General features: G+C 34.8%; 1 long non-coding RNA gene across 1 annotated transcript in view; it reads right to left on the bottom strand.

Annotated features, from left to right (window-relative positions):
* Positions 1 to 493: 493 nt before the first annotated feature.
* Positions 494 to 14,034, bottom strand: part of LOC141411444 (uncharacterized) — a 203,911-nt gene continuing 190,370 nt past the window's right edge. The window contains exons 4-6 of the long non-coding RNA XR_012436192.1: positions 1,549 to 1,585; positions 671 to 727; positions 494 to 527 (exon numbers count right to left, since the gene is read on the bottom strand). This is a non-coding gene — a long non-coding RNA (uncharacterized lncRNA). The remainder of the gene's footprint in view (positions 528 to 670; positions 728 to 1,548; positions 1,586 to 14,034) is intronic.

Here is a 14,034-nt window from a genome sequence, read left to right on the forward strand (position 1 = left end):
TGAATCTAGAAAGTATATAACCACTTGATATCGGCGAAAGGGATACTTTAAGTTGGTTTGAATTATCTCATGAGTTATTTTAATTTCTTTGAACAGTGAAATTTATTTACAAGGTGGTACCCTTAACTCATTTCCTCTTCCTGTTCCATGTTTTGAAGACTTTTTCCCTTTATATAGTTTGTTCTCTGGTAAGGTGGATGTTGTCAATCTCAGTGATGACAAGCTTTTAAAACAAATAAAACTAAATATTTAATTCTATAACCAAACTTTCTAGCACTTTAGTTATGAAACTGTCAAGGTGCATACATTCTATTACCTAAAGTAGTACTTTTTCTAAGTTTCCAAGAAAGGTTGATAGGTGGCCAAAAGCTCTTTGGTCATATAATTTTGAAACATATTTGGTTAAATCACGTGATATGACTCTAGTACAATAATGTGCATTGTGAGACTCTAAGGGCAGGGGAAGAATGAAATATTTTCCTTACTTTTTTGTGCCATTTGTCCTTGAATTCTCTAGGTCTGGTGTCCTGAAGAAAACAATTAGGGAAAAACAAATTGGAGATCATCTAACAGTTTTTGACACCTTTATTGTTTAAGAAAAGTGAGTGCAAGTGACACCTCATGAAGTCTATTTCCAAATCTAAATAGTATTGACTGAAAATGCATTTACCTTCAGAAAGAAGCCTAGGCAAATGAACGGGTGAAGTATTCCTTTTAGCTCCTGCTTCTGTCAAGAAGAAAATTTTGTCATTACTCTTTCATGTGTTTGCTTTGATTCTTTCTTATAGGAATAATAATAAAGTATTTGGAGTAGCCCAGCTTTCTCTATTAGACAGCTCTGCTAATTACCAAAAGGTCAAACAGATCAGACCTGTAGTTTCTAATATTTTAATAAATAAATAGATTATACTTAAATGATCCTTATTGTTCTTTGAATGACAATTAAGAAAGTCTTACTGCTTTATAGCCATTATTCAGAGAAAGGGGGAATTTAAACTTTACAATAGTGTGAGAATAACACACTGCCTCATTCCTAAGTGGCAAAGTGAAAAGGGGGCATGGAACATCTTTCAGGTAAAATTGGTGCAAATGCAAGTGAAAATCCGTTAACATATTTTACAGCCAATAGTGATGTAAGAGCAACGCCTTCTTGAGAGGAACTTTACACAGTGTGTTTTCTGGGCCTGTCTTCCCCATTAAACTCCAAGTTGGTTGAGGCCAGAGATGACATATTATTTGTTTTCTTTTCCCTGGAATGTTCCATAGTACCTAAGTCATCTTAGGCACCTATCATACATTTACTGAATTGAACTAACATCAAGCGATTTGGAATAAGAATATTTATAAAAATAAAGTCTCTGATACTTAGAATAGTGAGGTTTAATTCCCCCCTCCTTTTTTGAAGATGGGATCTCTTTATGTTGCCTGGACTGGATTTGAACTTGCAATTGACCCCCATCTTTTGCCTCCTGAGTGCTGGGATTACAGGTGTGTACCACTACTCCAAGTTCAATGCTGAATCTTATATTCAAAGTTTACCATATTTACCTTAGTATTTCTGGCCAGCATGTACAGTTCATTTGGGCTGAAAAATATATATGAAATAGAAACATAAATACTTCACAACATTTGTATTACTCAAATACAATATTTATATGATTATTTTCAAATTAATTTACCCTGAGTAAATGTCACTATTTGATTATAATCTGTTGAAGTAGTTTTGAATCTTCATGCATCTACTTAGCATGAAATTAGTCCCAGTGTTTTGTGTCATTTAGGATTGTAATAACCCCATCCTCAATATTACCATCCAAGACTTTCAACAAAATATTAAATTCATGGTCAAGAACAGAATTCAGTGTTAAAAAAATTTGGAATTTCACTTAACTAGTCAATAGACTTAGGATGTAGACTTTCAACCTTTATCTGCTCATCCAGCCTGACTTTCTTTAATATACACAAGAATATCCCAAGACTTTGTCAAATATTTTGCTGACAAAGATATTTTTTATTCCATTCTAATTGTAATCTACTGTTAGTATGGAAACAGGCTCAGAGATGGACACCTACCAATTGCATAACAGAAAGAAAACAATCAAGAAGATGGACTTTGTCAAGACATTTTTTTTTTTTTTGGTCCAGATCTCTTTGAATAGAAAGAATCTGAATAGTGCATTCACTGGACTGCACAATTTATGCTCTTTCTTCATTGATATTATTATAGTCACTGCTATCAGACTTATATTTATGGAACATATAGCCAATAACTTAGCTCTCAGACTGCCTTGTGTTTGAGCTATTTAGATGAGAATTCTATACTCCATATTCTTCATTTTCCTCTGAAATGCCAGATAATTGCCACAAAGTGCAATTAAAATGCCATTTGGATTTTTAGAGTAGCCCTATGAAGTTATCATCAAGCAATTGTGGTACCAGGCTATAAATTAATTGACAAGTTTTTCATCAGCTTTAAAAATTATTTTAAAATAAACTTCAGGAATTTCAATGACAGAATCCCTGTATGTATGGAAGAAAGACAAAGTAATAACTTAACTCATAGGAAAAAGAATGGATCATCTAACCATGAACAGTGACACAGAAAAAAATCAATATGGAATCCACTATTTCAGCTACAACAGTTACTAATCCAGATGAACTAAAGACAAAAGTAAATAATACAGGGATAAAAAATATTTGAAAAAGAGAAGATCTCATAAGCAATTTAAACCAATACAGGAAACCAACACATTGTAAAAGTAAAAGCAAATATATTGTACTTTATACAAACTAAATTGGCAAATGATGTCTTACAGAGTTAATGTACCAATTCAGAGTGGGAAAATATTTGCAAATTAAACAATAGACAATGAATTAATAGATAATGTTATGATAGATAGATAAAAAGAAAGAAAAGAAAGGAAGGGAGGGAGAGAGAAAGAAAGAGAAAGAGAAAGAAAGAAGGAAGAACTATTGAGTTATACACATAGGATAGTTGTAATCAGTTCATGGAAGAGTAAATCCAAATAACTAAGCTGGATGTGGTGGCACACACCTGTAATTGCAGTACTCAGGAAGCTGAAGAAAGAGAATTGAGAATTTGAGTCCATCCTAGTCTACATAGCATGACCCTGTCTCATAAAACAAATAAAATAAAATAAAAGTTCAACTCACTGACAATTGTATCAAAGATGCATATGTTGACTAGCAGCCAGGAGTGGAGAATAAAGGAACAATAATATATCACTTTATCAGTTTGCCCTCAAACTGAAAAAATTAGAAAAACGCTTGTGCAGATTTGGATAAAATGAAAACAGCGTAGTTTGAATAAAAGAAAGTAAGGATGCCCATATAGTGTTGTCAGAAATGTGAAGTATTGTTGCATTTTCCAGAGAGCAATGTGGCAAAATCTATTGTAATATAACTATTCTCCAATCTAGAATTAGATTAAATTCTTAAGACTAAATCTCACTCTAGTCATCCTTTAGAAATAAAAAGTATTATATGAGGATATTTCAGGAAATGTTATTAGACTGTCAAGTGGAAAAAACCTGAAAGGAAATAAATGAATGTTTATCAATTAACAAATGGTTAAATTTATGTGGTTTAGCCTTACCATGGAATATGAACCAGCCACTAGAGATTAGAAAATAGAACTAGGTGATTTGATATAATACAATATTTTCATTTGTACTACCGAGTAAGCTGCTAAGAAGTTTTATGATATAATCTCATATTTATAAAACAATGATCAAACTAAATCCTTATTATGTGTGCACATTGGTGTGAGTGTATCTGTACGTACAGGTATGCTTGTGTATGTTTTTGTTTGTAGTTACATGAACATGGTAAGATTATAGAAGAGGGGTAAATTTGTTAATATGAGTCCTGGGAAGAATTCAAAAGGAATTTGAGCAGAGCAGAAGTTATTGCAAGTAAATAAAGTGTAAGAAAATAATAAATGAAAGAAAATACTATTATACTATGAATCTCTAGAACATACACACATATATATATGTTACATATATATAATATCCACATTACGCATTTTGTAGACTAATGTATTTAAAGGAATTTTTTAATAAAATTAATATAAAGGTATTAAAGATTAATGATTAATCTTTGACCATAAATGTTCTAAACACCATTTGTAACACGTTGAAGCTATTAAACTACAAACTAAATCAATTAAAGAATTTCTGACACATACTGTACCTATCATGTCAGCTCTCATTGTTACACTGCTTCAGGTTACCAAGTGCTTTCCCATTAATTACCTTATAAAAAATTTCAAACTCTGTCTATGATTTAACATAAGAATGGAAAACAAATAGCAAGAAGGACTTGGGGTGTAGCTCAGTGGTAAAGCATGTGCCTAGCTTGTGTTTGACCCACAGCAGCACAAAAATAAAATAAATACCAAAAAATATTGTCGTTATATTCAACTGGTACCCAATTTTGTAAATTGGCTCCCCACACACACACACACAAAAAACGGTTGATATGTGAGCCAGGCATGGTAGTACATATCTGTTATCCTTGTACTCAGGAGGTTGTGGCAGAAAGGTTACAAGTTTGAAGTAGCCTGGGGTATATAATGAGACCCTGTCTCAGAAAACCATAAATAAAAAACAAAGAGATCCTGGTATTCTTCAGGTTGAGAGTTTAAAGTTATTTAATAAGAGAAAAACTTAAGTTAAAAACTTTTATTCACAATTCTCTATAAGGCCACAAGATCTAAGTGCTGCTAGAAGCAAGCTATGAAAAAGGAACACTTAAAGGCAGAGGCTGTGCCTGAGAGTTCAGTATTCTACCCATGAAGCAACAGGTCCTAACATTCTTTTCAAAAGACCCAGCTGAGCTGGGAATGAAGAATCACAGCTCATAATCTCAGCTTTGCTGAGAACTTGCAATGTGACTTTGAGTAAATCACTTGACCTTTCTGAGCTTCTGATTCCCTTTAGGTAATAATCCTGGTCTTATCTCCCTCATTGTCTCAAAAATAAAATGGGGTGGATGATTTATGGGAAAGCAGTTTGAATAGTAAAATGTGCTATATTATTATTCAAACAAGGCATTATCCTCTCAAACCTACTTAGAAGGGGGTTGTAAATGAAATACTGCATATTAATGTGATCTTGGTCTTCAGAGAGCTTGGATTCTCTGGGCAACATTTCAGTCTCAGCTATTTTTCAGCACAGCATAAATTATGTGCTCCAAACAAGTCTTCAATACCCTTCGGAAGCCTGAGAGGCGAGTGTAAGGCTGCTTAGTGCCCCCAAAATAGGTACTACTGCAGAGAAAGGAAGAGTGTTTAAGAAAACAGTGAGCAGGCTCTGCCTGCCAAGTCTGTGCTCGATCTGCAGTTTCTCCTGTGATGGGTATTTAGAATAAAGGAAGCATGTCTAAAAACCCAACTCTAGGCAGGAATTTCCATATCCTCTGGTTATTTTACCAAGTTTCTATAATAGATGCATGTCCATGCATAAGTGTGAATATATACAAACATGATATTATAAAAGCAGACAGCTTGGCCATGTTACATAGCCAACTCATGAAATGGCATCATTTCCACAAACCTTACTTGCTATTGTAATTGGATCACTTTGTGAGCATGTTTTGTGCATTTTGACCTTGTAGTATACTAGTTATACATACAAAGTACATTTTTCCCTACGACTGAGTTATACCTCAGAAATATTTTCCTTCTTGCAGATCTCACAAATCATTTTTGTGCTGTGTTTTTGTAAACATTAGATCTTTGGAATGAAAAAAAGACTTGGAAAAATTTGGTCACTGATTTTTCCCAATGTGGGGACCCTGACTCAACCTGGGAATTTTTACTGACATATTATTATCTACTCACTACCTGAGGCTTCAGCAGATCCAAGGGCTCCAGAAGTAGAGCCCCTGTGTATTGATGTGCACCTTGACTTTTATTCTTTCCATAGCCCATAAAGGCACTCTCGTGGGCAGATGACTAAAAAAAAAATCTTCATTTCTGGTCATCAAAAGCCACAGGAATGCCATTCTTTACTTACCAGGACTCTGGCAGCTCTTATCACTTCCAGAAAAGAAATTTTCTCCTTCAAATATGGTTTATTGGTTCAGGGTCAGATTAAAGATCAGTATTATAGGGTTAGTGATTTGAATTGACAACCCAGTTCAACCACTTAAATGACAGGGCAAGTTTCTTATCTTCTCTGTTTCTATTTCCTTATCTGACAAATGGACATAATAGCTTCTAAATAAAAGGATGGCAGTGAATTAAATCAGACCATGCATACGACGTACTAAGGTATGCCACAACTGTAAGTTGCAGACATCCCTCACTGTGCTGCAAGAGGAAAAGTAGACAGTGATGAAGGAGCCTAAGCCTATTAAAGACCAGGGAGAAAAAAAAAATCTTTATTGTCTAAACTTAAAGGCAGACATGCCATCAACCTGAATTAGTAAGAATGTAACTATGCTGACAGTTTTCCTATCCACAAATCACAGGTCAAGCTACAAAAAATTTGTACAAGGAATTCAGGAAGAGGGAGTCTCCTCTCTTTTGCATGACTCCTGAACAGCTCCATGCAAAGCAAGAAAGGAAAACTAAAAACACTTAATACGTATGAAGCATGTGTATATGTAACTTAAGATGGGCATGACATTACAAACACTTTGGGTCCATATATACATTGAGAATTGGAAACTCTGTTTTGGAAGAACTGGGCTCCTTGTCTCACATGACTACTCATACACCACAGTGTCTTTACTTTCTAATCTTTTCTGTGAAAGAATAAATCTGGTTTATCTGTGTGGTTTCTGTGGGCACAGTGATTACACAGCAATGTGGGCACAGCTGGAGGTGGAAGCAGCCCTGATTTATAGTACTCCTCAACTTATGATAGGACTATGTCCTGATAAGCCTATCCTAAATTGAAAATATAGTAAGTGGAAAATGTACTTAATACACACAGCCTACTAAACATCAACAGCTCAGCAACACAGCACACTGAAGAGTATCAGTTGCTTCCTGTTGGATGGTGTGGCTGATGAGTGAGAGCTGTGTCTGCTACAGAGCAACTACAGATTATCATGCTGCATATCACTAACCCCCAAAAAATATCAAAATTCAAATTTTAAATTGTGGTCTCTACTGAATAAATTATGGTCTCACACTACCATAAGGGCCAAATGTTTTAAGTGGAACCAACATAAGTGAGGGACTGTGTATTGGCCAATTTCTGTAGTATAAATACATTCACCATGAGACTTCACTGAAAGTAAAATTGAGAAGAGATGGACACAGTGGCATCTCACAAGCCTATGTGAGCCAACACCAGTACGCTGTTGCGTGATCAGAATGGGCACTGATGGTAGGTGTAATTTAGATGAAGACTTCAGCTCACCAAATCTCCTAAGTGACTTTCACTCTTAAATTGTTGGCTTCTCTCTTTAGGCTGAATACTTCCATCCCATTAGTTTATCCCTCTGATTTTTAATTCTTGTCCCTGAGTCCTTGCTGTTGCTCTGCTCTGAGTTATGGGCAATCTTCATTCTTTGGATTTTGAAGATACTGGAAGATAGATGTACAGAACTTCAGAGGTATTCCACACCTTAGGCCAAATAGACATGGTTGATATCTAGAGTATTTCACCCAAAAACCAGGCATTATATGTTCTTTTCTGCAGCTCATGGAACTGTCTCACAATAGATCATATTTTAGGACTCAAAGCAAGTCTAAACAAATTCAAGAAAATCAAAATAACACCCTGTATCAAATCAGATCACAATGGAATAAAACTAGACCTCAGTAACAAAAGAAACCCCAGAAAATATTCAAACACATGGACACTGAACAACACACTGCTAAAAAATCAATGGGTGACTAAAGCAATAAAGGAAGAAATGAAAAGGTTCCAACAACCCAATGACAATGAAAATACAACCTACTACAATCTATGAGCACAGCAAAGGCTGTGCTAAGGGAAAAGTTTGTAGCTATAAGCCTACATTAAAAAACAAAGACCACTCAAATAAACAAACTAATGATGCATCTTTAGCTTCTAGAAAAACAAGAACAAACCAAACCCAAAATCAGCAGACAGAGAGAAATAATAAAGATCAGACCTGAGATCAATGAGATCAAAACCAAAAACTATACAAAGAATCAATGACACAAAAGTTGGTTCTTTGAAACGATTAACAACATTGACAAACCCTTAGCCAAAATGACAAAAATGGAGGAAGGAAAAGACCCAAATTAATAAAATCAGAGATGAAAAAGAGTACATGAACACAAATACCAACAAAATCCAGAGAATCATTAGAGAGTAATTTAAGTAAACTGGAAAATCTAGATGAAATGGATAAATTTCTAGACATATATATCCAACCAAAATTGAACCAAGAAGATTTTAACCACCTAAATAGTCCTATCACATACAATGAAATTGAAGCAGTAATAGAGTCTCCCTATAAAGAGCCCAGGACCTGACGGATTCATAGCCAAATTTTACCAAACCTCCAAAGAACTAACACCAATACTCCTCAACCTTTTCTAGAAAATAGAAAGTAAAGGAACACTACCAAATTCATTCTATGAAGCCAGCATTACACTCATTTCAAAACCCAATAATCACGTAACCAGAAAAGAGAATTATAGACCAATATATTTAATGAATATAGAAGCAAAGATTCTCAACAAAATACTGGCAACAGAATACAACAACGTGTCAAAAAGATCATAAACCGTGACCAAGTTGGTTTCAACCCAGGGATGCAAGTATGGTTCAACATATGCAAATCCATAAACGTGATACAGCAAATAAACAGAAGCAAGGACAAAACCCACATGATCTTCTCAATAGACACAGAAAAAGGCTTTGACAAAATCCAACACCCTTTAATGATTAAAGCTCTGAGGAAACTAGGAATAGAAGGAATGTTCCTCAACATAATAAAGGCTATATATGACAAACCTATAACCAATGTCATACTAAATAAAGACCAACTGAAACTGTTCCCCTTAAAGTCAGGAATGAGGCAGGGCTGTCCACATTCTCCACTCCTATTCAACATAGTTTTGGAATTCCTAGCCAGAGCAGTAAGACAAGAGCAAGAAATAAAAGGGATTCAAATAAGGAAGGAAGAAGTCAAACTATCCTTATTTGCATATGGCATGATCCTATACCTAAAAGACCTCAAAAACTCAAAAAGCTATTAGAAATCATAAACTCTTTTGGCAAAGTAGCACAACAAAAAATTAACATACAGAAATCAGTAGCTTTTCTGTATACTAACAACACACAGACAGAGAAAGATATCAGGGAAACAACCACATTTACAATAGCCTCAAAAACAATAAAGTGTCTTGGAATAAATTTAACAAAAGAAACCAAAGACCTTTTTAATGAAAACTATAAACCATTCATGAAAGAAATAGCAGAAGACATCAGAAAGACCTTCTATGCTTGTGGATCATAGAATCAACATTGTAAAAATGGCCATACTACCAAAAGCAATCTACATGTTCAACGCAATCCCTATCAAAATTCCAATGACATTCTGCACAGAAATAGAAAAAGCAATTATGAAATACTTATGGAATACAAAAGACCTTGAATAGCCAAAGCAATTCGAGCAAAAAGTCCAATGCTGGACCCATCACAATATGTGACTTCAAACTGTACTATAGGGCCATAACAACAAAAACAGCATGGTGTTGGCTCAAAAACAGACAGGAAGACCAATGGATCAGAATAGAAGATCCCGACAGAAATCCATGCATCTTTAGCCAACTGATCTTTGACAAAGGAGCCCAAAACACACTATGGAGATAAGACAGCCTCTTCAACAAATGCTGCTAAGAAAACTGAACATCCACATGTAGAAATCTGAAACTAGATCTCCATCTTTCACCCTGTACCAAAATCAACTCAAAGTTGAACAAAGACCTTAATACAAGGCCTGAAATTTTTAAACAACTCCAAGAAGCAGTAGGAAATACACTGGAACAGATAGGTAATGATTTCCTAAACAGAATGTAAAAGGCTCAGCATCTAAGAGAAACAATGAACAAATGGGACTGCTTCCAAAAAAAAGAGCTTTGCACAGCAAAGGAAACAGTCACCAGACTCAAGAGACAGCCCACAGACTGGGAGAAAATGTTTGCCACTCATCCGATAATGGACTAATATCCAGAATCTACAGAGAACTCAAAAAACTTGGCCCCCAAATTCACCCCAGAGCTTGGACTTATTCCTCATTAGCTTCTGTTTCTTAGAAGACATTTAAAATTATACCATGTTGTGATTTAATATGTGCACATGAGAACTTAAAGTCACATATAATTAAATATTTTATAGTGAAAAGTAAGTCACAGATGTTTTCTTTAATGAAGTTTGTATTATCCAATAAACACTATTTATTAAAAAAAATTAGAAATAGGCATATGAATTAAACAAGGAATTCTCAAAGGAAGAGTTACAAATGGCCAGTAAATACATTAAGAACTATTCAACTTCCCTGGTTATTAAAGAGATGAAAGTCAAAACAACACTTAGATTTCATCTCGCCCCAGTTAGAATGGCCATAATCGAGGGTAATAACAACAACAAATGCTGGCGAGGATGTGGCAAAACAGGACTCCTTAAACACTGCTGGTGGGAATGCAAATTAGTACAACTACTCTAGAAAGCCTAATGGAGAATCCTCAAAAGACTAGAGAAAGATCTGCCATATAATCCAGTATACCACTCCCGGGCATCTACCCAAAAGAAAGTAAGACAGGATACAGTACAGACTCCTGTACACAGATGTTGATCACAGGACTTTTCACAATAGCCAAAGCTTTGGAAACAGCCCAGATGCCCTACAACTGATGAGTAAATCATGAAATTGTGGTACATATACGCAATGGAGTATTACTCAGCCCAAGGAATAATAACATGGGGTTTGAAGGTAATGGATACTGTTAGGTCCCTGGCACCAGGGCAGTGCCTTTGCTGACAGAGAGGCAAAAAGGGTTAGTATACAGACTCCTCCCACAGCATTTTTTATAAGTACTCTTAAGATTAACCCTACTTATACACCAGAAGAGCAAAATAGACTTATAAATCTAGGAGCCATGCCAGGTTCACAAGGAGGTTCCTTTTAAATTGGAAACATGTTCTCCCCAACACACAAGCAGAGGGATTCTAAGGGCCATTCACAAAACCCTCTATTCTTGCATCCTTCCCTCCGTTCTCTCAAAAAAGATTACCTAAGAGTGCCAGGGACCTAACAGACACAATTGGAGGACGTCATGTTAAGTGAAGTTAGCCAGGATCAGAAACACCAAAGACTCATGTTTCCTCTCAGACATGGAAGGTAAATCCAAAAATAAGCATATACACAAAAACAAGCATGATCACATACAAACTCAGATGCAGAACATGTTTGTAACAGTGGAACTTCTCTGTGGAACTCAGAGAAAGAGGGAAATGAAAAGAGACTGATAGAGCCTCAATAACACCGCATACCATAAGATGTGAAGGTAGAGGATATAAGGATGTGTACTGAAAGCTGTTGAGAAACTGAGGGAGGGAGGTAAAGGGGTAAGAGAGAGTATTTGAAGAGATTGAACAGACCAAAGTAAAGCGCACCCACAGTGGGCATACATTGAGACACTTCTCTGAATGTCAACTTAATATTAATAACGAAAACCAGGACTGTAAAATAGGCCCAGAGTGTGCGGGGGCTGGGAAGTATACTTGTGGGAAGGGGGAGGGTGAAGGAAGGAGATTAAGTTGATGGTAGATGGACTTCATATACCTATATGAAAGAGAACTAAAAAACCTCTTGCAATTGCTTTAAGTGGGGTGGGGAGGGGGTAGAGGGGAAGAGACGATGGGGACAATGTAAATAATGTACAATATAAGTCTAATTGGAATTGTCAGTACTAACACTCCCCATATAACGAACATATCCTAATAAAAATTTGTAAATAAATAAATATTAACATCTAAATTTAAATTTTTAACTCAAACAGTTAATTACAGGTCAAAAATATAAAATAGTTTTTATTTATAGCAAATAACTTCATGTAATATTGTGTATCTACTTACATAAATGGTATGACAGTTCATTCCCAATTTAAGGGGTCTAAAATAATGTAAACACTGTTTCAGCATTGTTGAAAAAAATCAGAAAATTATTTTCCTCAAACAAGTTGGAAAATGTTCAGCTGCATTCAGAAACAACTTAGAATATATTTTTAAAGTGAAATGAACTTTAGACATTGAAAAGACCATCACACTTATTTTATACTGACAAATACAACCGTGGTCATTTAGAATTGTTTTTATAAAGCTACTAGTATTCCCTACAGCAGAGATAAACAGAATTATATCCTATTTCTGCAGAACTCTCCACTAATTAACCGAGTCCTAGTTTATAGGACTATTAAAATGTCTTTTATTAAAATGAGTAAATTAAATTAGATCACTTAACTTTATGACCAGAAAAAGTAAAATGATGTTTTTATTCTTCACTCTCTAGTAGTCATTTGGAGTCAGGTAATGTAATAACATCTGTTTCAAAAAAAAAAAAAAATTCAATGTCTGTAAGAAAAGGAAACATTTACTTATTTACCCTGTGTTTTTATTAGATGCTGAGCTTTGCAGATGTTGCTTTCTATGAATAATTCACCCCAGAGCTTGGCATTATTCCTCACTAGCTTCTGTTTCTTAGAAGACATTTAAAATTGCACTGTGTTGTGATTTAACACATGTGCACATGAGCACATGAGAACTTGAAGTCACATATAATTAAATATTTTATAGTGAAAAGTTAGTCACAGATGTTTTGTTTAATGAACTTTGTATTATCCACTAAACACTACTTATAAAAAAATTAGAAAACACTTTTAGGCAACTAGTCATTTTATACTTTGCTTTCCATTCTCATACAACCCTGACGTCCAACTATACTGAACTATGGGACCTTGTGGTGTTACACAATGATTTTATTCTGCAAAATCCCATTTTCAGTATCAAAGAAATGCAAACTTACTTTGAAGACAGTAGCATTAAAATGTATTCACTATCAATTGACAATTTCTCTAGCTCTAAATGTAATAAACTATAAAGAGAGTGACATTCTGGATAGCCAGATTAATAATTTAGCATGCTTAAATGAACATAATGTATGTAGTACTTTACAGTATAGAAAAAATAAAGTATAAAATAATAACTTTTGTATAAAGAGCATCCTGAAAAGGAGCTTACAATGCTCTGCTTTTTTTCCATATTGACTATATTTGTTTATTTATTTTTTATTATTGTGTTGGGTGGAGGTACATTATTGCACTTACAAAAATTCCTATAATATATCAAATATATCATATTTGAATTCATTCCCTCCACCATTCTCCTTTATCTACCCCTCTCCCTATTCCTGATATTGTTTCAGCTGGTATCATTTTTCCATTTACATATATGTGTACACAGTATTTGTACTATCTTCACCCTCCCATGTCCTTTCTCCACCTCCTACCCACTCGTATCTGTCCTCCCCAGGCAGAACTTGCTCTGTCTTCCTATTCTCCAATTTTATAAATGAAAAAAATGACATTTGTTTGTTTCAGATAGCTACACAGGGAGTTTCCTTGTGACAGTTCCATGTATATATGTATTAAAACCCGAATTCGTTCATCTCCTCTATTTTTCTTCTTTCAACCTTAGTCCCCTTCTTATGGTGGCTTCAACAGGCTTAAAAATTCTATATTCATTCTTGTACAGAGAGTATATTTCCTTACACCCATCCACTACCTTGGTTTTCCCTACAGATGTGCTTATAATCCTTCTTCTACACAAAATACTGTGCCATGGTCCTCTTTGGTCAGTGTGTTTTATTTATCTCCAATTACAAATAAATTTTTTTTAGGTGTTCTACTGTACTAACAATGTTTTTTAATTATTCTATTTTGTTTTAAGTTCTCATTTTTGCCTCCAGAAAAATCAGTTTGGTCTGAGACACAGATATTTCATGCTTGAGGAATACCTA

This window comes from Castor canadensis, chromosome 10, assembly GCF_047511655.1.
Source record: "Castor canadensis chromosome 10, mCasCan1.hap1v2, whole genome shotgun sequence".
Taxonomy (NCBI): domain Eukaryota; kingdom Metazoa; phylum Chordata; class Mammalia; order Rodentia; family Castoridae; genus Castor; species Castor canadensis.